This window comes from Rhopalosiphum maidis, chromosome 4 (genome assembly GCF_003676215.2).
Source record: "Rhopalosiphum maidis isolate BTI-1 chromosome 4, ASM367621v3, whole genome shotgun sequence".
Taxonomy (NCBI): domain Eukaryota; kingdom Metazoa; phylum Arthropoda; class Insecta; order Hemiptera; family Aphididae; genus Rhopalosiphum; species Rhopalosiphum maidis.
The window spans coordinates 34,964,319-34,991,518 of NC_040880.1; positions in this window are offsets into that span (position 1 = coordinate 34,964,319).

Genomic DNA, 27,200 nt, shown 5'->3' on the forward strand with positions numbered 1-27,200 from the left:
CAATCGAATTTTAAATTTTTGCCCGACACAATAATCAAAATACTAGAAGCACAAGGTGACAAATATTATTTACCGATATATTAAAATACACTGTATATGTTTTAGGTGCATTATCATCGAAAAGTATAGTTACCATCTATAAATACTATATACAGATTTAACTAAAAAATGGGATATTGAAGTGGCTAAATTAATTTTAGATCAATTCAATAAAGTTATATTAAAGATCAAAGGATAGGAAAATATCAAAAAATCAACCAAGTATTAATTAGAGAAACAACAAGCGATGACGATTTAAGATAATAATTAATAAAATCTTAGTTTTGCTAATTATTTTTGTATTAAATACCCCCAAAAACTTCAGTGGATGTAGAAAGATCCTTTTCTATAAATAAAAATATTTTAAGCCCAAACCGTAAAAATCAACCAACTATGAAGTATTAAACAAATGTATAATATCTTGTAACTATGTGTTTATATGAATATACACATAATACAATAGTGTGTATTTAAAACTCTTAAAAATTTTAAACTAAAGTGCTAAAGTGTATAATTTATATGTACATCAATGGACATGAAAAGTTCGATATTTTTAACTTAATACAGTAAAACCTCGATTAGACGGAACTTTGGTAAAACGGAAATTTCTTTGGTGCTTTTTTTTAAATTTAATTTTTTTGAGCCCCGTCAAAACAGAAACCCTGCAGTTAACACGGAAAAATTGCATGTCCCCAAGCGATTCCGTCTTATATCTAGTTTTTACTGTATGTCTATGAAATAATCATAGCTGCAACAGGCTAAGTCGACATACAACAAACTATAGTCAGATAATATAGTTTGTTTATTATTGATACGTCATATAGATATTTTTACGTTGTTATTTAGTTAAATAGTTTACCCAGTTGCCTATGAGAACAGAATACACATTGATTTGTCAATGCAAAATAACCTTTTAAATATCGTTGCTATACAATATTTTTGATTATTCTAATTGTTTCTAATTTACTTATTTTATTATCTATCATTATATTAAAGTTTGTAACTATTCGCAAAAATGGTAAAAAATATTAATATGTTAGGTATATTTTTTATGATTAATTTAGTTGGATTTACCTATGCTGAGTGTGAGTATATTATACTTTAACACAAATTAATAATAATCTTATAGTTAATAAACACTTTATTTATGATAATATATTAAATTCATAGATTGGTTATTATTATTATAAAACATTGATCAAAATGTATGATTCAATGGAATAATATTAAATTCAAAATTACATTTTTAACAAAACAAAACTTTTGAAACATTAAGATGCACGATATTAAAGTTATGATTAAATAATATAAATATTATTTAAATTATTTCAATACATTGATTTATTTAGAGTTTATATTAATTGTAAATAAAAATTTCTTATTTAATCATACAATATTCTAAAAAAATAGTTACCAAAACTTATGCTTGCAATAGATATTCTCTCTTTAAATAAAATTATATCTTCAAACAAATTTGTTATTGTTTTTGTTTTACAGTTGATGGTAAGAATTTTTTAATAAGTTTTATTTTTATTATTAACGTTAAAATGTATGCAGTCTGTATAGTGTAATTTGTTATATTGGTGTTATATTTATATATAATATATTTTTGTAATAAATATTGATTTTAAAGTATTGTTGAATAACATACATAATATAAACATAAATATAATCAATAAAAAAAAAAGTTGCAATAATTACCTATAATATGTCCGTGTTACGAAATATCAATATCAAATTTGTATTCAACATATCCAATTTAGTGTATAAATGTGAAAATCTGTATTTATATTTTAATTGAACGGTTGCTTTGCTTAAAATTTTATATAATATTAACATTTAGGATTGATGTGATATCCTTTAAAAATTACATCAAATTAATACAATAATATATTTATTATTAAAAATTAAATATTTTAGCTGACAAATATAAGCTTTGTTGCGGTAAGTGATTTTACTTTATAATACAATTATTGTTTAACGATTTAACACACGGAATTAGGATTATTGTGAAGATATTTTCTCTGTATAATTATTTTTTTCATAAAAGTTAAATTGTTAGTTAAAACTAAATTTTAAAGTACACATCTTCATTTCTTATTTAGTCGGGGCATATTAGATATACTTATTATTGCAATATTATTTTTATAACTTATGAGTTTCAAGATGAATTCTGTATTTTCATTCCCCTTTTTAAAAATTTAATTTTCGATACTGATTAAAAAATTAATATTATCCACCGGTGTAAATCCAGATACACAGAAGTCAGAATATCAAGTGTTAGCTTTTTATATGTTTAATTACTATACTTTTTAATGAAAAATAACTAAGTGACAGAATGCCATACAAGTAAAAAAAAATATAAGAACTTAAAAATAGTAAAATGTAACTGAAAGCTAAAAAGGAAACAATTATTCTCAACGCTTCATTATACAATGTTGATATTTTGATTTTTGAAAAGCTTATAAACCTCCGCCAATAAATTTCAAAAGTGTATGACAATTGTATTAATTATTAAAATACATACTGACGTACGAACAACTAGCACGATTTATAAATAAATAGAATGTTTTATTAAATTTCTCAAATTACTTCACATCAAGCTTTTTTACACATTACACTTATATAAAATATATTTACTGTTATTAAAGTTTAATTATGTTTAATAATCTGTTTACAGATCAAATGAAATATTATGAATTAATGGGTATGAGCATTTATTAATGACTTTTGCAAACTTCTAAAAACCACACTTATGAATATTGCTACGACTTAAATTGTTTCTAAATTGTGAGTCTATCTTATAAGTAACATCTAAAAAGTAAGAACTGATAATGTACGGCACAGGATTCTTGTTCAATTGGCGTAGATATCAAAAACGGAGTACTATACTTATAGTACGCACTGGCTACTGGAATATAAATGTGTGCGCGGATGACAAGGATCTAGTTGACCAACTTAAGGTTTTTTGGGGGATTGTACTGTATCTCATGGGAGTGTGCAAGGATGTGCAGAGTATAATCTATATTCATCATAAAAACCAGATAAAAATATTTTGTCCATTATTATATTATTTTATTTATTTCGATGACCAACGCCATATAAGCCTACTTTTCTACCAATAAGATTCTATATATTTCATTATTTTGAAATTCCGTCATCAATGAACTTATAAGTTTTTCTATTTTGAATATTTCTCGAAACCTAACTAAGTATAATTATAACTACATATTTTTACATATATATCACATTTTAATTGATTTAAGACATCGAATAATTTAAATTTAATAGGAAATGGATAGTAAAACATGATATTCCGCGTTTGGAGTGGAAAAATTCACAAACATAAATTGCATGTACACAGCAATTAATTCAGCAAACCCCTTTATCCTTTTTAATTTGAACTTTTTTTTTAAGTGCAATTCGTTAGCATCCATACAAGCTAATTCGATGTCTGATGTCTGTTAACTTCCATCCCAGATTGATATTCATGCATTATTCACAGTGATTCCGAGTGACTATACGTATGTTATTATGGCGTAGGATTACTGGGTGCCTTTTGAATTTCGATCACTCTATAGCCTATTCAAAATGAGATTGTGACTAGGCGGTCAACTTGGGCGCATGAGCGAGGCTTTACTACACAGCAGGCGTACAGTTAGTTAACTCGGTGGGGTTGACAAACTGGTGTAGTCTGAACGCCGCTCGACGAACACTGGTCGCTGCCGATTCAGTATTTCATTTGGAACAGAGTGTAGATATCTCCAGGAAATAAAATTTTTAATGATCCCTGATATTAGTGCTGTAATTTTGACAGCAGACATGGTAATATGTTGCTTTGCATCTACATTATTTAACCAAGTTTGTAAACGGTTATGTAAATGTATACATTACTAATTTAAAAGATTAAATTTATGATATTAATTATGAAATAAAGATGTTACGCAATTGTCTATAATTGATTAGGTGAAAGTTTAAAAATGTTAATAAATTAAATACTATTTTAAAACGTATGTTCATTTTTATTCTAGATAGTTCAAATAATTTCGAGAAATCTTTTGAGTATTTAGTTATTCCGAAATTCCCAGGTAATTAATTATTAATTGTTTATTTAATCATGTATTTAAATCGATTGACGTTGTTTTTTTTTTTTAATAAATTTAGATTTATTAAAATTGCAAAGTAAGTTATCACAAACAATGTTTATTAACCGATATTATTCAGAATTTTGAGTATTGATCAATTGAATGTATAATGTATAAATTGTTGTCCAATTCTTGTATGTCCATAACCGTATAAATTATAAATATATTGTTAATAGATTAAGTAACAATGATTTTAATTATTTGAAACTAATCCAAATACTTTCAGATCCATTATTTTCTTACATAAAGCAATGGCAAAGTGGAGGCTATGGTAATTATTAATCTGGTTACAATACATAGTTCTGACAACTACCTATTATACTTAAAATCAATTTTATACAAATTAACTAAAACTCTGAATCGGCACTATAGTTGTATTCAATCAAAAATAAATCAAATTGTTCTTTCTTAGCTAGAAAACAATCTATGAACCCGAGTGTTTATTGTTTTTCCTACGCGGATACAAATATTGATGTGTATTTAGGTGAGAAATAACTAATACCATAAAAAAATTAGAAATCACATAACTAATTTGATTTTTTTTTATTATTCTACAGAAAGTCGTAGGTGGTTTTAATTTAAATAATTATTTACATAATAAATGTTTTTAAAATATATAATACGTGTGGCTTCGATGGTGTCCAAACCTGATTGATATTTTAATTGTATATTCAATCATAATTTAAAGCTTACAATTCTGTATATAATACAACAGTTGGTCTACTGAATATGTTATACGCTATTTACTTTTAAGATTGATGTGATATCCTTTAAAAATTATCTCAGATTAATACAATAATATATTAATTATTAAAAATTAAATATTTTAGCTGAAATATTAAAGGAATGTTACGGTAAATGATTTACTTTACAATGTATTTTTTGCTTAACGATTTAATACATAGAATTAGGTTTATTGTGAAGACATTTTAAATTTTAAAAAATTATCTTTTTTGTAAAAGTTATATTATTAACAGTTAAAATTAAATTTTAGAGTACACCTATTTATTTCTCATTTAGTCGGAGCATATTATATACACTTTTTATTGCAATATTATTTTCATAATTTATGAGTTTCAAGATCTATTCTGTATTTTCATTCTCTTATTTAAAGTTTAATTCTCGATACTGATTGAGGTATTTAAAAATTACATTTACAATAAATAAAATTTATAAACCTCGGCAAATAACTTTCAGTGATGTATAAAAATATGATTAATTATTTAAATAAATACTGACTTGTAAACAACCTCCACAATTTGAAAATAAATATAATGTTTTATTAAATTTCTCACGATTGACTTTAGGTATTAAATCCCACTTTTTTTTACACAATACACTAATATAAAATTTTTTACTGTTATTTAAGTTTAATTATGTTTAATAATCTGTTTACAGATCAAATGAAATATTATGGATTAATGGGTATGAGCATTTATTAATGACTTTTGCAAACTTCTAAAAACACACTATTGAATATAGCTAAGATTTAAATGTTATTAAACTGTAAGTTTAGCTTATAAGCAAAGTTGGGTATTTATAAGTGAAAAAGTTAAAAAATTAAAAATCATTGTTTACAATTTGTGTTTATAAGGATTTAAAGTTCAAATGTTTACAAAACATGTATAAATCACGAAAATTTAAAAGAAATTTTGAAGTTGAAAATTCATAAAAATTTTTTTTATTTATATCTAAGGTTAAAAAACCCAATACAAGGTTCTTCATAATTTTTTCTTCGAATAACTGTAAAAAAAACTTTAGTTTCAGTATAGAAAAATTTTATGAGCGAATGAAATTAAATTTTTTATGAAACCCCGTAAAATAACAATATTTTCTAAATCGATCTAAAATATGTGTTGTTATTAAAAAAGTTTAATTCGCAGAAACTTAAAACTTTCACCAGTAGTTGAGAAAAATAATTTATAATTTAAATATAGGTAATAATATAATATATTCTATAAACATCTCCATTCAGAATCGTTTTTCGTATACAATGATACCTGTCATTGCATTCAAATTTAATGCATCTAATATAGTAACCTACTCCCCATCTCTACTAAACAGCAGGGCTATAATCACTTGACCACCCTTTTGTTTTTGTATGGAATTCAGATGCATCCATAAACGAATTTCGATGTCTAATGTCTGTTAACTTCTGCCTCAGATTGATATTCATGCATTATTAGCAGTGATTTAAGTGACTAAATACATATAATTAGTTGTGGCATGGATTTGCTTGATGCTTTTTGATCACTTTAGAACAGCGTTTCTTAAACTTATTTTATCCGTGGAACCCTTTTTGATGTCCACTTTTATCGCAGAACCTCTACTTTTTTTAGGATTTTTGCAAATAAATTATAATTATATAATAATATTGTGTTAAAGGTATTTTATTAAAAAAAACATGTTAAAATAAAAATAATAATAATCATATATATATATATATAAATGTATAGATAATAATACTTTAATTAAACTAAGTATACATTTTAATGGAATAAGTGAAATTGCTTTTTATTTTTACAAATATTCCTAATATTGGGCTTTATTAATGAAAATTGTATTATAATATTAGGTTCGGCATCAAGTCTGTTACGATATTTTGTTTTTGTCGATACATATAGGTGGAGAACCCCGTTTCACATATATAAGTGGTTATAAATGGTAAAAGTCCCAAGACGGCATTTTGTGACAATTGAGGATATTCATCTTTTGAACTGCATCAAAATTAGAAATATCTAGCTGTTAGGCTATCTCATACGGCTTACATTATTATTTAATATACAAATATTTTTATTCTATAATGAAAACTTTTTTTTCTCCACTACTAATACTTAGTTCGATATTTTAAATTAATTTTCTTGAAAATTTTGAAAAAATTACTTAAGCTTCGTGGAACCCTGAAGTGATCTCCGCGGAACACCCTGGGGTTCAGTGGAACACAATTTAAAAGACGCTGCTCTAGATATCTTTAGAAAATATCACTTACAATGAGCCTCGGTATTAGGGCTGTAATTTTAACAACAGATATGGTAATAGGTTGCTTTGCATTTACATTATTTAACCAAGTCTGTAAACAGTTATGTGAATGTATGCATTAATAATTTAAAAGATTAAATTGATGATATTATTTATTAAACATGGATGAAATACAACTATCTGTAGTTAATTATGTTAATTTATAAAAATGTTAATACATTAAATTATATTTTAAAACTTATGTTTATTTTTATTTAAGAATATCAAAATCTTCACGTGGATGCTTATAAAACGTTTATTGCTAGATTCAAAGGTAATTAACTAATAATTATTGTTATTTTTATATGGTATTCAAATAGATTATCCATGTCGTTTTTTTTTTAAAAAAATTTAGATTTTACATCCTTGAACAGTAAGTTATTTCTAGAAATGTTTATTCACTGGTATTATTCAGAATATTGCGTATTGGTCAATTAACATTTAATTATATATATATTATATATAAAGCGTATATAATACTTGAATGTTTATATCCGTATACATAAAAAATATATCGTTAATAGATCAAGTAACATTTATTTAAATTAATCGAAACTAACTCAAAAACTTTCAGATCCAATATTTTCTTTTGTAAAGCAATGGAAAAATGGAGGCTATGGTAATTATTATTCAGATTACAGTTCATCGTTCTGATTCATAAAATAATTAGAACCCATTTTATATAAATCGAATTTTCTATTTTAGCTAAGACAAATCAATCAACCCCAAAAAGTTATTGTAATGACTACACGAGTCCAGATATTGATGTGTATTTAGGTAAGAAAAAACGTATATCACAAAAAATGTAAAGATCACATGACTAAATTTGATTTTTTTTTTTTATTCTATAGAGGATGGTAGGTACATAAGTTAATTATTTACATAATAATTATTTTTTTAATCGTATAAGATACATTTAAATATAAATTCCATCATACTAGATAAGTACAAAAATATAAAGCAACATTTGAATAATTATAATATTTAGACTAATATGTGGATAGCACAACAACACATGATATTCTGGTCTTACAAACGTAAATACGATATCAAATGTATCTTTGGCACCATGGATGGGGTCCAGCATCTTGAGAAGATTGAGTTTAGCTGTGTTGTATATTTGTCCAAACACATACTAATTAATATTTTAATTTTGTAGTCAATTATAATTAAAGCTTAGAACTCTCTATACAATACCTATATACTTACGGTTGCTCTGCTGAATAAATTATAGGCTATTTACTTTTAGGATTGATGTGATAACATTTAAAAATTATTTAAATATTGAATTATTAATAAAATGATATATTTATTATTAAAAATTAAATATTTTAGCTGAAAAATATAAGCTTTGTTGCGGTAAGTGATTTTACTTTACAATACAATTATTGTTTAACGATTTCACACACGGGATTAGGATTAATGTGAACACATTTTCTCTGTATAATAATTTTTTTCATAAAAGTTAAATTGTTAGTTAAAACTAAATTTTAAAGTACACATCGTCATTTCTTATTTAACCGGAGCATATTAGATACATTTATCATTACAATATTATTTTTATTATTTATGAGTTTTAAGTTCTATTCTGTATTTTCATTCTTTTATTAAAAGTTTAATTCTCGATACCAATTGACGAATTTAAAATTTATTTTTTTTTATCTATTAAAAAGTAAATATTATACATAGGCGAACATCCAGACATGCAGAAGTAGGATTATAAAGTATTAGCTTTATACATACAGTGGATACTTACAGTGCTTTTTAATGAAAAATAATGTAGTGAAAGTATTCCATAAAAGCGATAAAGTATCACAATTTAAAAATAGAAAAATGTAATTGAAAGCTAAAGGGAAACAGTTAAAATTAGTATTTTAAATGTTTCATTATGCATTGATGATAATTTGATACTCGAAAAACCGCCGCTAATAACTTTCAAAAGTGTATAACAATTTTATTAATTATTAAAATAAGTACTGACGTGCGAACAACCGGCATGATTTGAAAAGAAATACAAAGTTTTATTAAATTTCTCATAACTGAATAAAGCTATTCACATTCCGATTTTTTTTCACACAATACAATAGTATAAAATTATTTACTGTTTTTATGTTTTATTCTATTACAGCACAAATGAAATCGCATGGATTAATGGGTATGAGCATAAATTGATTATTTTTGCAAACTTCTAAAAACACACTAAAAATTCTATATATTTTATTATTTTGAAGTTCCATCATCACTGAACTTATAAGTTTTTCTTTTTCGAATATTTTTCAAAGTCTAATATATGTAATATATTATAACTACATATTTTTACATATATCACATTCTACTTGATTTAAGACATCGAATAATTTAAATATAATATGATTTGGATAGAACGTAAAACATGCAGTTTGGAATGGAATAATTCAAAAACATTAATTTTGGGTATACAGTAATTAATTAGGCAGACCCCTTTATCCCCTTTAATTTTAACTTTTTTTTTACGTGCTATTTGGATGCATCCATAATAGACACTTCGATGTCTAATGTCTGTTAACACCCGTCCCAGATTGATATTCGTGTATTATTGACAGTGATTTAAGTGATTAAACATAATTAGTTGAGGCATGGATTTGCTTGGTGCCTTTTGAATTTTGATCACTCTCAGAAAATATCAATTACAATAAAATTTTTGCCCATGTCAAGTGATAGGTTGCAGAACATTAAAACCATTTTACCAAATTTATAGACGGTTATGTGAATGGTTAGCTAATACTTATTAAATATGGCACCAAGTTACGCAATTATCTGTAGTTGATTAGGTAAAAGTATAAAAATCTTAATAAATTAAACAATATTTTAAAACTTATGTTCTATTCGGAATGAGATCGTAACTCGGCGGCCAACTTGTGCGTATAGGCGTGGCTTTACTACACAGCAGGCCTGCAGTTAAGTAAGTGGACAAACGGGTGTTGTCTGACTGCCGCTCGACAAAAACTGTTTGCCGCCAAGGTACGATCTCATTCCGAATAGAGTATACATATATATTAAATTCTACTTGATCTTAGACACAATTTTCTGTATTTGATTAGGTTAAAGTATAAAAATATTAATAATTGAAACCTATTTTCATTTTTATTCAAGATGATAAAACTAGTAACGTTATTGGTTTTGTGAATATTATTGAAAATAATGAAAGATTCAAAAGTAAGTAAATATTTATTGTCATTTTTATCTGGTATACAAATTGATTATCCGTGTTGTTTTTTTAATAAAATTTAGATGCAAATTTAGCAAGTAAGGTATTACTAGCAATATTGAATAACCGTTATTATTCAAAATATTGCGTATTGATCAATTAAATGTATAATATATAAAGCTTTTAAAATTATTGTATGTCCATAAGTGAATAAGTAAAAATATATCTGTGATACATTTCTCAACAATGATTTGAGTTATTTAAAATTAATCTAAAAACTTTTAGATCCTATATATTCTTTTATAATGCAATGGAAATATGGAGGCTTTGGTAATTATTAATATGGTTTCTAAAAGTTCTATAATATACTAAATATAAATCGATTTGTTTTTTCTTAGCCAAAACAAACCAATACTTCCCAAAAGAATATTGTGAAGCCTACGCGATTCCAGAAATAGATTTGCGATTAGGTGAGAAAAAACTTTTATCACAAAAACTTTAGAGATCACATGACTAATTTGTTTTTGTATTTATTCTTCTACAGACGATGGTAGGTGGTTTTAATTTAGTTATTTCTTTTCATAATAACTGTTTTAAAAACGTATAAGATAAATTTCAATGTAAAGTTCATCATAATAATATTTACTAATAACAAATAAATATAAAACAACATTAGAATAATTATAATATTTAGATTATACGTGGATGTCACACCCACATTTGATATCCTTTTCTTCGTTACAACTGAAATGGTTTTACTTATTTGATAGCTATTATAATCGACTCTCTATTAAGCTATAATTATTCGAGTTTGAAAAATAATATATATTACCAAATGTTAATTTATTTAGATGGTATTCATACATACGGCGTCAGTAAGTTATTTTACTTTACTTTATACCGCTATACCTACCCATTACATAATATTTAAATACAGCGTTATCTGTACACTAATGAAACTTTTAGGCAAAACGATTAAAAAAAATTATGATCTCATTTATTAATACCCAGTATGCATACAATGACAATAGACACTAGCTTATTATTACACAATAACAAATTTAGAGATCACATAAGTCATTTTATTTTATTTATTAGAACCTTCTTCATCAAGCAACTATTATGGTAAGTCATATTAATTTACTTTGCAGAACTTTACCTACTCATTACATAATATGTAAATGTAGTGAATAAGGTAAAACAATTATAAAAAAGTATGATCTCGATTATTAATATCCAGTGTGCATAAAACTGTAATTGATTCAAATATTCAGTTTTATTTTTTTTTTAAGTATTAAAACTAAGTATTTTTATTGTTTTTCTAAAGTTTGGTACATGTTAAAATCATACACTAACTGTTATTCTAGTGAAACAATAATCAAAACACATTTTACAATATAATAAGACATCCTATATAATTAAATCATTAATAGCGTATGCTTTTCGTATCTATAGCCATGCTAAATATGCTTTTTTTTTAGATTAAAGTTGTCATCGGCAGGTATGATTAAGTCTATAAAACAACATTAAAAATATTTCTATCTAAATGTAATCATTTTTGAAACTGGTTACAATATATACATCTAATACGTAATATTATAGTACCTAATAAATGTATATGCAAAAAATATTCAACAATAATCGGTACTTTAATAGATGTATTCAACACATAATACAATTTTTATTTAAATCAAATTGTTACTGTTTTTTTTTTTATTTTAGATGAAATTTAAACTCAGCTGCTCATTGTACTTATGCGTTATACATCGCATTATTTTTAAACTATACATTGATGATGAATTGATTTTATTTCATATTATGCACCTTTAATTTCGAAGTTTCAATGTTAAAAATAAATTGTACTTTATACCAAATCGTCGTTTTATTTATTAAATTTCAATTTTTCTATATTAAACTTGTTAAAAACTATTTTAAATATACTTATTCTAAATATTGTTTATCAATTGCACATAATATACGTAATGAAGATTTTTTTCTTTAATTGTTCTACTTTAAATTTCACAATAAACTATTATAGAAATTATATCAGTTGTGTATATCATTGTCTAGGTTTCAGGTAACTATTTGCATAGCACAAACAACGAATAAGACATAAGTATGTTATCGAAACCCTACTTAAAAAATAAAATAAAATAATGATCATTGTTATAGTTTATTTTTTAAATGAGTGATTTAGTCAAAATTCTAACTTAAAATGCATATAAAATAATTATTTCTAGATATGCATTTTTAATATTTTTATACAGGTACAATAGGTACATACAAAAAAAACTTATGTATTTTTATGAATTTATCTAGTTAGTCAATATGTATTGACATTTAAAGAAAAAATTAAAAAAAAAAAAATTAAAAGTTGTTAAATTTTTTTTAATTTGAATTTCATAATTATCGGTGATAGATATTATATTAGTCGTGTATAGACTGTAGACACATTTATTCTATCGTTTTGAAATCCAATAATAATAAATTACTGTTTTTTTTTTAGGTTTAAAATGTTTTTCTCCAATTGTCTTATCTTAAATTAAACACAATAAGCTATTTAAAATACCAAGACGTTAGGTCTCTATCTGAATAGTATAAAAATCAAAAGTGAACAACACTGCGATCTTTTCCACAGTAGTTAATTAAACGACGTTGCACGTTCATGATTGAGCTTGAGGTAATGATGAAAAAGTAGGTAGTTAATAATGACGAACAATCGTATTTAAACGTAAAAGTATAATACTTTTTATCATAATAAAACAAATTAATATTTATTAATGATATTACAACAAAAAAACCGGTGTGTGTAGTAAGTACTCTTAGTCTGACAAAATTTTAGGGGGGAAAACTACTTCTGAGTCAATATGATTATTTAATATGTAATCCGTAAATTCTTGTATGCGTTGGTCATTTGGTTGAGTAGATATTATATCTACTATAAACGAATCCTCAACTTCTTCAGGCCTTAAGAATGGTAATCCAAAAAAAAATTTTAAGTATTTACCTAGTTCAGAATTTTGTTTTTATTCATTACTAAGTCCTAAAGTTTGTATTTTTCTCCACCAGCTTTGTGTGATATGAAACCTACTGCCTTTAATAATAATTTCTGGCCATGTTGAAAGAGCGCCTAAATGAATTGCGTTCTCAAAATCTGTATACATAAATTCTGGTTTAAAAATTAAATTTACCTTAATACATTCGTCGACCAATATCTCAAAAGTTTGTGTATATGTTTGTGTACATTTATCTTTGAGTAAGCAAAAAATTAAAGGTATGTAAAGGTTATTATGCATTGTATGGTTTGTAAACATTTGATTGAACATCTTCGGGACACTTTTGAATGTTCCATTCACATAAATAATATTTTTTGAGCATAATAATTTCAATTTTTCTACTGTTGAAAAAATTATAATATTAGTAGCTTTATCATTAACTAATAAAAATTGTTCTTCTCGATTTGTTGTTATTTTTAAATCATTTAGCACTTCATGAACATCGTCAATATTTTTCGGAATGTTTGGCTGTATAGCTTTTCTAGCATAAATATTTTTTTGAATTAAAATACAATCATTATGCGTTAAATCGTGAACATCATTTTTTTAATTCACGATGTAATATTTTAGAAGACATTTCATAAATATCTTCTAACCCTTTTCTTTTGACACTATTACTAATTGCTTGTCTATGCAGTATACTTTCCACATTAGGTGTGTGAGCATGTAAAAATGACTCATAAATTAATATATCATTTTTACATTTAAAAAAATACTTACAAGACTTTTGTACGCAGCGCCATCGTTTAACATCGTTTGATAGAGTTTTGTGAAAAGAAAATTTAAATCCGTCGGGCGTAACGTACACGCGTTTTCCTTTTTCACTAAACATTACACTAAATTGTTCCATTTTAGACAAAAAGTAAAGGCACTAATAAGTGTACAACTAGATTGAAATGTCAAGTGATACTAACATAGTATAACGTTTAACATCTAGAATACTGCTATTGAGTGAAAATTGGCAATATATTTTTATACATGAGTTAATTTTATTGCATATATCAATACTTGTAAGTTACAGTTTTTATAACGGGATCCAATTAGTATGTTACCGTTTTTATAGACGGACCCAATTAGTTGTTTATCTTTATCATAAATGTTATCTCGGACCCAACTCGGATACTTCCATACAGGAATGTTAACTAAAATATCAAGTTTTAATTTGCGGATGATGACAGGGGCGAAGTCACCAATCGCACATACCTTTGATCCAGTGGCGTACGCAGGATTTTTTTAAGGGGAGTGTCATAAATCATAATTACCTATATACATGAATTGGCCTTTTTTTAGTTATCGTTTCATAATTTGAAAAGATACTTATTTTTGAGGGGGATGTCATATCTCTCTGACACTTCCCCTGCGTACGCCACTGCTTTGACCGCTACTATATTGCGGTTAGAGTGATTTGAGGTTATTGCTATACTACTAGTGATGTCAGTAGTTTTCGATTTAGGACAATGTTTTCTGCTATTCAGATAATTTCTATTTCTCAGCGACTCGATCAGGGGCGAAGTGGCCGGTCTGGATATGGGAATTTTCCAGATGGCCTGGATTATATTATGGTCTGGTGACATGGCATTTTGTAAGATTTTTTTTTTTTTAATTTAACTTAAAAAAAAAATATTAGTAAATGCTAAATGCGTCAAAAAATTTTTTCTATTAAATTATTGTATTAGAAATATTATGAATACAATAATAGTAGATTGTAATAGCCTCGTACAATTGTTTACTCGTATGAGAAAGCTTCGGATATGAAATTACAAAATATTAGGTACAATAGGTACATAAATATAGACATAAAATGAAATAAAAGCAATTTATTGACGTAGGCTGGTTATTTTTATAATAAACACCTAGGTAGTGTATATAAAAAAAATTTTGGACGCCGAAAAATTTTTAAATTTAATACAAGGATTACATTATACGTTGTTCTTAATTGTAGAAAAAAAAAATCAAAAATCGTTGGTCTCAGTTTTTGTTTATAAGCATTTAAAGTTTAAATGTTTACGCACTATATCAAAATCGTGAAAATTTGCAATGAATTTTGAAGATGAAAATTTTTAAAATTTTTGTAATTTATACCTAAGGTTCAAGAACTCGACCCAAGATTCTCTATAAATTTTTCTTCAAATAACAGTGAAAAAAATTAATTGCAAATCCATTGTAAATCAAATGTAGCCTTGTCTGCAAATAGTATATTGTCTTTAAATTATAATTTGCCAAAAAAAAAATTAAAAGTACCTAAAAAATAATACTGATTATACTCTGCAGGCAAGGTTATTGATAGAGCGATACCTATTTTTTTTGTAAATCTATCGGTGCATAATGCAGGGGTGTAAAAAACTTGATTTAACATATTTGAAAAAATCTAGTGGTTATTGACTTTTTTTATTTTAGACCACTGTAAAAGATAGGCTATTAGTCATATGACAAAAAACCACACAACAATATCTGCATTATTTTTCAAATTATAGCTTCTATTTTCCCAATTAATTTATAAATCATATAACATAAGCCTATTGTAATCTATATTGTAACATAAAACTAATATGAAATTACGTTTCGATTTGTTTTGAAAAAAAGAAAGAGTTCACGAAATGGTTAAAAAAATGAGGGAAATTTATTATTGGATACCTGACATTTATAAATATGAATAATTAAAATATCCACATGAAAAACGGATCAAAATATCGAATATAATAGAATTGAAATGGTGCATGACTTCAAAATTATTTATTATTATTAAAATTTAAATCACTAAAATAAAATGTTTGTTAAATAATTGAACCTATTAAAATAATGAAAAATGAATCAATTCACATAATAAATTATCAAAAAATAATTTGACGATCCATAGCTTAAATGTTGTCATAACCTATAAGGTTAGAACGGTTAGGTCCAAGTCTAATTATGTCTCAAATCTATAGAATATTGGAGCAGTAAAAGACAAGGTCTATAATATATAAATTATAATTAAAAAAGTACTCCAGCACACTATGTACTATTTTGATCGTGTAATGCTCAAATATGTCATTGCTAAATTAATGTTATTTTTAAACATGGGCATACAGAATTGAAGATAAATACAGAGTTAATTCTTTAATATAATGATCTCACAAAATAAATAACATAACTTATTTTTTCAAATTTTTTCAATTTTTTTTGTACTCTTGTACTACATTAATATAACAAATTGTTTTTTTCTATTTATATATATATATGTGTGTATATATACTGAAATTAACTACAGTTTACAATCAGAAAATTTAATATGTAATAACGGATAATGTCATGTACTATTTTAGTTTTAGAATAAAAACAACCATTGTCTGTTTTTCGTTAAGTATAATAAAATAAACAAATGATATCATGCACTATTTCAATGTTACAATACTTAAAATATGTCATCGCTAAATTTGTACAATTTATAATCATGAGCATATAGATTTAAACATAAATACAGAGTTTAATATAATAAAATGACAAATTATACAACATTTTTGAATTTTTTGTTCATGCATAAGTTATATACTTGTATTACACGTATATTACAAATTGTGTATGTTTTTTATTTGATACAGACTATTTGATAGATCTAACTCAAAAAAGAATAATTCCAAACAGTTGCATGAAATTTTCTAAAATTGTTAACACTATATCATTTCCTTTACGCCATTCTATAATTTTTTGAAACAATATGATTGTTTTTCAATAATTCGTAAACATTTAAAATTTATCTTTTGTTAACATTTGTAAATTAGTAAAAAATATTATAGCTAACTTAAAATATTGACTATACGGAGTCTAGTTTCCGACTCCAATCGTTTGCTATGATTATTCCTATTCCGACGCTCATTAGAAGGTTTCGAATAAGACCTTTTAACTTTTTTATATCTTAGTGAAAAAATATTTAAATAGATTATTAAAAGATAAAGACAAATTTAACGTAAAATATAGTAATGATTAAATAATATGCTTACATCTTACATCAGTATCATAAACATAACAATATATACATATTAGATATTAAATATAATACATATATCAATAATAATTTTTTAATGATACTGTGCAATTCAAAATTTATTGAACTCACACAAATATATTTTAATAAAAATATGATATAAATAATTCATGTTTTTGAATATAGTTTAAATAAAATTTGAGCTTTATTTATATAGTGTACATTATAAATTGACAATTGATTTTAGTTGACATATTTAGTCATACATGTCGAATACAATTTAATAGGTCATCACATCTTTCTCAGCTATTGTTTGTATCTCTTCAGTAATATGATACATAATGATTTTTGGCATCCACACTCGTAAATTTTGGTGGCTGTATGCAATTTATAAGACCCCTAAGAGTGAACTGGTTATCTAACAGATTGATTTTGATAGGAAAATCTTTTAAAATTAAGTTTTGTCTTGTCCAAATTTAACTTGTTTGTAACTGGTTCATTAAGTAAATAGTTATTAAGAAATATATATTTTGATTTTATAGAAAAAGTACATTTAATAAACTTTCTAATATTCTATATTCTTCCATGTATTTTTCAGAATATCTTTCATAAAATCAATATATACTTTCTGTCGGTTAATTAGCTACTATAGTTATACACAGTTTTGTTTGGTTTTAACTACAAGTTAAATATTCTCTAACTTTTTTATATGATGAATATGTTTCAAATAATTGTTGATACATACGATTGGCATATATACATACTATATCTAATTTAATTAGGCCATCAGGCATTTAATTGAGTTGTTAATACTTTGAAATAGTACTTTTTATATATATATTATACGTTTGTAAAGTTATGCCATCTCTAATAGCATTAATAATCAATTAAGCATACATGTCACTGTCAACAAAGGCACGTGGTTTTTTTTATGCAATATAATTGTTTATAAACTTCAGTATTTTCGAGATCTGAAATACTTCCATTTTTCAGAAGTCCAATTACTTTATTTTTAGTACGTCTGGTATTATTATAGTATAAAATAGTAGGATCCTTGTCCAAATCTAAAAAATAATCTATTTAGATATTATTCACTAAGAGAATAAGGTAAAAAGTTAAGGTGTTCAGTTATTTATATAGATATAGAATATAGGAATGATATTATATAGATACCTACAATTTATTATTGAAGTGTAATACCTATATTGTTTTTTGACGGTATATAAATATAATATGATATAAGAGTTATGTTTATATATTGTATCATAGTAAATACCACGATTATTATTGTTATAATATGTCTATTTAAACAAAATATTATATATTTTGTATTCAATATTTTGATATTTTGACACAACAATATTAATTAAGACTGTTTGTTTTAATAAAGTGATTGTTATTATTTTTTTTATATTTTTAACATAATTGTTTGTAAGTTTTTAACTAATATTATACATTTTTATTTTCATTACATTATTTTTAGTTGTTTGATAATATTTAAATCGACACGTAATTTAATTAGTTTTAATTCAAAAAGTGTAAGAACATAATATCATGTAAACGTTATTATTACTCAGCATATAAGTTTTATAAATATTTTTTTGGTGATTAACAAAAAAATTCAACGTACAAAATGCCTTACTTAATCTTGCCTTTCCTACCAAATGTGAATTTTGAAATTTAATTTGATTTCGAAAATTATCCAAAACACAATATTCCTTACGCTATCTTTTTTTCCAATTCTACTAGTATTCAAATGGCTTTATAAAGCTTTGTGGGAAGTTATTGAAAAGTGTTGAAAAAATATAACATTTTAGCTAGGTGCAAAAACTTTACCTCCTCGTTCGACCATAAAAATCAAAAATCGAAAATCAAATAAAAACTTTTGATTGCGTCGCAAATAATTGTTCAACGTTTGAAAATTACATACTTACATAAAAAAAAACTATTTTCTTATCAACATTGGTTTGGGATTCCAAATTACATAGAATAGATTTAAAGTACCACCTGGATCACAATTATATCTTTAATGTTGATGTGCAAGTCCAATTTTCTAATCTCAAATAGTGTACATTATAAATTGACAATTGATTTTAGTTGACATATTTAGTCATGCATGTCGAATACAATTTAATAGGTCATCACATCTTTCTCAGCTATTGTTTGTATCTCTTCAGTAATATGATACATAATGACCTATGGCATCCACACTCGTAAATTTTGGTGGCTGTATGCAATTTATAAGATCCCTAAGAGTGAAGAGTAATTGTTTAACGTTTGAAAATCACATACTAATAAAAAAAAAATCTATTTTCTTATCAACATTGGTTTGGGATTCCAAATTACATAGAATAGATTTAAAATACCACCTGGATCACAATTATATCTTTAGTGTTGATGTGTAAGTCCATTTTTCTATTTTTTTTCCATTTTTCCGTTAAATATTTTTTTTTATTTTTAAAATCACCCAAACTTAAAAAGTAAAACTTTTTTCTAATTCATGAGAATTTGAGTTTTTCTGGTAAACCAAATGTTTTACAACTATATACTGTAGAGGTAAAAAAATGATTATGTGGACTGTTATCATATGATACTCAAGACAAAATATTTTTTTTACTACAAAAGGAATAGCTAAGGGCATAATTCAGCCTTTAACATTGAAAGATGTATATCTCAGGAAAGGATTGATCACAAACGATGGGAATAACATCACAAATCTGCACAAAACGACGGGTTTAAAAGCATAAACGAATGGAGTTAATTTTTTTCGAAATTCTAAAGTGGAGAGGGGAGAGTATATGAATCTAATTTTCTATATGCCATACTATAACTTTTTGAAATAATTTGACTGTTTTTCATTTATTCATAAACATTGAACGCTCATCTTTTGTCAACATTTGTCAATTTTTTTAAAATATTCTAGCTAACTTGAAAAATAGAATAGACGAAATTCAATTTCTCCGTCCAATCAATGTTTCGAATAAAAGTTTTTGATCTATTTATACATACATTTATTATAATTGTGACATTTTGATTTACCTAGGTAAATCATTTCAAGTCAATGATTTTCAACATAATACTTGTTGATGTTCGCTTTGAAAATCTGTAAGTTTATACAATATTTTGGTTCTTTTAGAACATGCATTACCTTTATTTAAATTAATAATATCAATATATGATATCATCATTGACTATAAACACTAGTAGGTACTATAGTATTTATAATGAATGATATTATGCACTATTTCAAATTTATAGTACTCGGAATGTGTCATTGCTAAATTAGTGCTATTTGTAATCATAAGCGTACAAATTTAAAAATAAATTCAGATTTTCATGTTGAATACTATGAAATGACAAATTAAATAGCATATTTAAATTTTTTTTTCACACATAAGTTATATTCTTGTGCCACATTTATTTTAAAAAAATTTTTTATTTTTTTTAGTTGAAACTGACTGTTTCTTAGGTATAACTCGAAAAAGAATAATCCCAAATAGGTACTTGAAATTGTCTACAATTGTTTATACTATAGAGTTCCGGATTCCCTATACGCCATACTAAAATTTTTTGAAATAATTTGGCTGTTTTTTCAAATGTTTATGAACATTTAAAGTTCATCGTTTGACAATATTTGTCAATTTGTTGAAAATATTTTTACTAACTTAAAAGATAAATTGACTAGACGAAGTCTATCTTCTGAGTCCGATTGTTTCCTATGATCATCTCTTTCTGAGACCTATTATATAGAAGGTTTCGAATAAGTGTTTTTTACGGTGTGGTCGGGGTGTTAGACCGTCGCTCAACAACTAATCTAGAGGTCTAACCACACCAATTTTATAATTATATAATTATCAATGCAAGTGAGCGAAGAGGGCGTAGCTTGTTTTGCCCAAAAAGGACCCTACACGTTTCGCCCAGTTATCTCAACTTTCAATATAATATGATTTCCGTTTCGCTCAGATTAGTTTAGATCAATTTAAAATTAAGTCGGCAATGGTTCAGTTAGAATCGTTGTATATTATTTGTATAATATTTTAAGTTGTTTTATGTTTTACAATTTTAACATCATTTGGTAGGTATGATGTGCTCTACAGACATCTAGAAAAGACAGATAGACTATCGTTTGTGTAAATTGTATACTATTTTACTATGGCAAATAACACATAAGAAATCCACTCGCTATTGTCACATTATTACAACCCCGTACCAAGCGTAAACTGTGTGTTAATCAACTCGCTGCAACTTATTAACATAGCTTATCTAAACCAAAAATTAAAGTTATTGAAATATAAATTAAATAACATACTTATGAGTTATCATTTATAAAGTAACAAACGACAAAGATTAGTTTTGATCACAGTCAGTACGTACGAGACTATTAACATATACCTAGCTATCACATTTTATTGAAATGGATGTGTTTTTAAAAATTATCTATATAAGAGACAAAGGATATGTTAATATTTAATAATTATAAACACAATGTTGGCTCAAACAATGTAATTACGTGTGAGATTCGTTGCCGTTGTGTTAAACGTTTGTATTCTGCTACGTTATTATTGGTACCTATACTTACGATTCTTAAGTGATAGATGAATAAATTAATTTAAATTCTGATCAACGTCGTCATAATCATATTATACCATACGATGATTCAGATTTAACCCGCCTAATTGTGAATACAATTTGTAAGCGGAAAGCTTTGGGAAATCTTTTTGACTGAATCATTGCCAACTTAATTCTAAATTGATATAAACTAGTCTGGGCAAAACGAGTAGGATCATTTTTGTTCGAATAGGTCCCGTGCAGCGGGGATACTCAGTAGTCGTTATTGCAAAGATGGACCCTCACGAATTGCCTCCTATGAATTTTTTTTTTTAAACGTAACTCGAATTGCCCCTCGATTTCCAAAACAACATTCACTTGAATTGTCTCCTATTTTAAGTATAGTGGCCTTCTTGTACTGGAATCACCTCCGACAGCTATAATTAAGGTATAACCTTACTTCGTATTAAAAGAAATATTTATAAAAATTAAATTAACCGAACAAATATATGTTAATAAATAATAATTTAATAAAAAATTTAAGTTTTTATAAAACTATAAATATCTTATTAAATAGTCTGACTCAGCTGTAATTATTAATAATAATACAAATAATAAATAGTCAATACATAAAATAATTTAGACGAAATGTAAAAAATGTCAGAATAAAAATTTAAAAAAATAAAATATATTTTAGCACAGTTTTCGAAGTTTAAATTAATTTGTCAATGCTTATAAGTATTGAAATTTTGAAACTTCATTTGTGTTATACTTATGAATTAAGATATTAATATAATGTATTTTATTTTTTGTGGTTGTCCTAATTGTTTTGATTTCCATTTTGGATAATCTAATTAATCTAATTTTTGAACATTACGGAAATCAATATAATAGTAGACAGTAAACGTACAACTATCGATAATCTAAGTATGCTATGGGAGGAAATTCGAGTAGACCTTTATTTTAATAAAAATGACTACAAAATATCATAATTTACTACATTTGTTTTAACACTACACACCATTAATTATACTTATTATTACTCCAGTACTTTTTTCCTATTAATATGAAATCTGATAATCACAAATCACAGTTCTTTTTTACTATTTCGTCGGTATACCAACTGAATAATGCATTAATCGAGCTAGATGTTTCTGATTAAAGATATTATTAGGTGATGACAACATTTCAGGTTACTGACTTTTAAAATAATATTTGGTCGTACGCTTGGAAAATCGATAAGTCAATACGATATTTTTAATTGTTTTAAAACATGCATTACTTTTATTTGGATTAATATCAGGTATCAACAAATGATATCATCATTGACTATAAATACTAGTAGGTACTATAGTATTAATAATCAATGATATCATACACAATTTCAATTTTATAATACTCGGAATCAAGGCCGCACTTAGGAGGGGGCACTGGCTACAACTGCCCCGGTCACCAGTATGTTGGGGGCGCCAACATTTTTCGGTCAGAAATTTGTTCATTTGTAAAAACTAAAACTTTTACAATTGACATTATAATTATAACAGTATTATAAAATACATAATATTTATAATGTTAATTGTTAGTGTATTATGGTATTTGAAGTTAAAACAACTAATGTATTTATAACAATATAGCTATCAGCGATCGAGAGTTATTAATAACCCAAATTTGCTGTGATTATGTCAATATACATGGGTTATTTATAATAATACAGCATATTTTGTTATCGCGCGCGGCGTGCCTTTTTCTTACAAAAATACAATATAATAATAGTTTTTGAAAAATATTTTATAAATGACATATTGTTTTAATCTTTATTGTTAACATTTTTTGGTAGTTGTAAGATTATAATTAATGGATCAAAATTAAAAAAAAAAATTGTCTGTTTTATTAGCTTCTTAAGATTGTGAGATAAATATAAATTATTAAAAAATTGTAAAAATCAATCTTATGTTATTCATTTTGCTAATTATTTAAAAACTCTTAATTTCAAACTTCAAATAATTTAATGATACAAATAACTGCATGCTAATAGCTTAAATTGATTTTTTTTTTATATAATATATTGCTTGCAGCTTTATTTGTATAATCAAAAATTTGATTTGAATGAATGATAATAGTTATTATTACTCATTATAAATTGAGGTTCTTAAGTTAAATATATGAATTACATTTATAAACAATGACATTATAATCAAGATTCAAAGTAAGAGTGTGTAGGCTAGTTGTGAGACTTCTACAAATAGGCTAAAATATATAAAGAATGTCGCGCGACTTATCTTTTAAGACAATAATAAATTTCAATATTTTTACTTTCTTCTGATATGGTGGACAAATTTTGAATGTTTAAAAATTTGGCAGCCTTAGTTTAAAACTGAATTGGCGCTCCTGATAATAAGCAGGGTTCAAGTTACATACATTCAAATGAATCCAATGTATCTTTGCAGAAGGAGAGGGGATCTACAATTATTCAAAAATATTTTTGAAAAAAGTACTCATTCTTTTTTTTGCTCAACATCTTAAAGGTTAGTGAAAATTTATTTCTCATGGATAGACCCCTTAAGGGGGCGCCAATTTTTTTTTGCACAAAATGGGGCATAATATGTCTAAATGCGGCACTACTCGGAATATTTCATTTCTAAATTAGTGCTATTTATAATCATAAGCGTATAAATTTAAAAATAAATTAAGAATTTAATGTTTAATACAACGAAATGACAAATTAAATAAAATTTTTGAACTTTTTTTCACACATAAATTATATTCTTGTGCTAAATTTATTCAATACTATTTCTTAGATACAACTCAAAAGAAAATAATCCAAAATAGGTACTCGAAATTTTCTAAAATTGTTTACACCAGAATTTCCTATACGCCATGCTATATTTTTGAAATTATTTGACTGTTTTGCAGTTCATAAACATTTTAAGTTCATAGTCAAGTCGTTTCCTACGATCATCCCATTCTGACGTCCATTAAAAATTTTCGATTAAGTGTTTTTTTACGGGATCAGGGTGTTTTACCATCACTCAACTAATAAACTAAAGGTCCAGTCTATACCAATTAATCCAAATCAGCGGAGATTTCTGCAATTTTATATCAAATTGGATATTGGGTAACAGTAATGACAATTTCCCCTTAGCCAGTCCTATAATAATCATTGTTACAACAAAATAATTTTTGTTAGTGAATCATCATACCGTTTTCTAATCCGACTGAATATTGTTTGATCAGTCCTCGAACATTTATTATACTCCTGACTCATATACAGAAATAGAATTTTCTCTGTTCATGAAAAATAATTAATTCTGATTTAATGTGGCGTTTACTTGAAATTAGACAATGTTATTTACACAAAGAGAGAAAGCTAAACATTTTTCAACAATACACCGAGTTCAATTGTAATCACAAATGTTAAATCAACAAATCTATATCCATGTGTAGTTGTATAGTGATCAGGAAACTTATAATTTTTGTTATTTGAATTTATAATTGGTATATAAATATCATTCAATTTTTGACCTATAAACAGTATGAGCAGAGCTACTATTTAGCGGCCGTATGACCCTATCGTACCAAAAATTAGACCAGCCCATAAAAAATCCAGGGTGGGGTAAATGCCCCTGCTTGCCCTTTCCCCAAATAACGCCACTGATAAACACTGTGATAGTAATTATTAATTAATCAATAATGACTAACATTTTGTTTATATTTAACAATATCAATGTTTACCGGAAAAAAGGCACATTCATAAGTTTACTACTTTTCACAGTAGATAAATGGATGGGATAAAACTAAATAATAAAGTATTATTGAATTGAAAAATTTCGTATAGTTTTTAGGTATAACTATTGATATGATAAAGTCGATATTTTTGACAAAATATATATACCACTATAATCGTAGCCTGCAACGGGTGAATTTAGCATTTAACAAACAATAGTCGGATAATGTCTTTTGCTTATTTTTTATACGTCCTACGGATATTTGTACGTTCTTATATTTACTTAATAGTTTACCCAGTTGCTCATGAAAGCAGAATACACATTTATTTGTCATTAGACAATAACCCTTTAAATATCGATTTGAACTATGTTTTTTATTATTCTTATTTTCTCATTTACTTCATTTATTACCTGCTATTAATTTAAAGTTTGTGACTATCCACAAAAATGGTCAAAAATGTTAGTATGTTAGCTATTATTTTTATGATAAGTTATATTGGATATACCTATGCTATATGTGAGTATATATTTTTATTAGTATATTTTAATTCCCAAATTAATATTAATCTTAGTAAACACTTTATATATTATATATTTAATTAATGGAGTAATACAAAACAAAACTTTCGAATCATTAACCACGCACAATATTAAAATTATGATAAAATAATATAAACATTATTTTAAATTATTTCAAAATATGTTTTTATTTAGAGTTTATATTAATTGTAAATAAAAATTTCTAATTTAATCATAAAATAATATAAAAAATAGTTACCAAATCTTATGCTTGCAATAGGTATTCTCTCTTTAAATAAAATGATACCATCAAACAAATTGTTATTGTTTTTGTTTTACAGTTGACGGTAAGAATTTTTAAATAAGTTTTATTTTTATTATTAAAACGTTAAAACGTATACAGTTTTTTTAGTGTAATTTACTATATTAGTGTTTTATTTATATAATATTACATGTTTTTGTATTAAATACATGTTGTAAAATATTTTCGAATATTATGTACAATATATGTATTTATTATTATTATAGATTATATTAATATTTGGTATATATTAATACAATAAAAAAGGATATCATACCAACATGTTATATTTTAATCTTACGAAGTTTTAATATCAAATTTGCTTTCAGTAAAACCAATTTAGTGAATTAATGTGAAAATCTTTATTGATATTTTAATTGAATAGTCAGTTATAACTTATAACTTATAATACTATGTATAATATACAATTTGTTCTGCTGAATTTCGTATGTAATATGGTATTTAATTCTAGGATTGATATGATATCCTTTAAAATATCATCGAATTTATTTAATAATATATTTATTATTATCTACTATCTAATTTAGAGCAACGGTATCTCCAATGCGTTCGTAAGTTAATTACTTTACTTTATCACTATCATTACTTACATAAATATTTTCGAATTCCGTTTATTGCTAAAAAATTTTCACTGTATAATTGTAATTTTTATAAAATTTAAATATCCAATTAATACT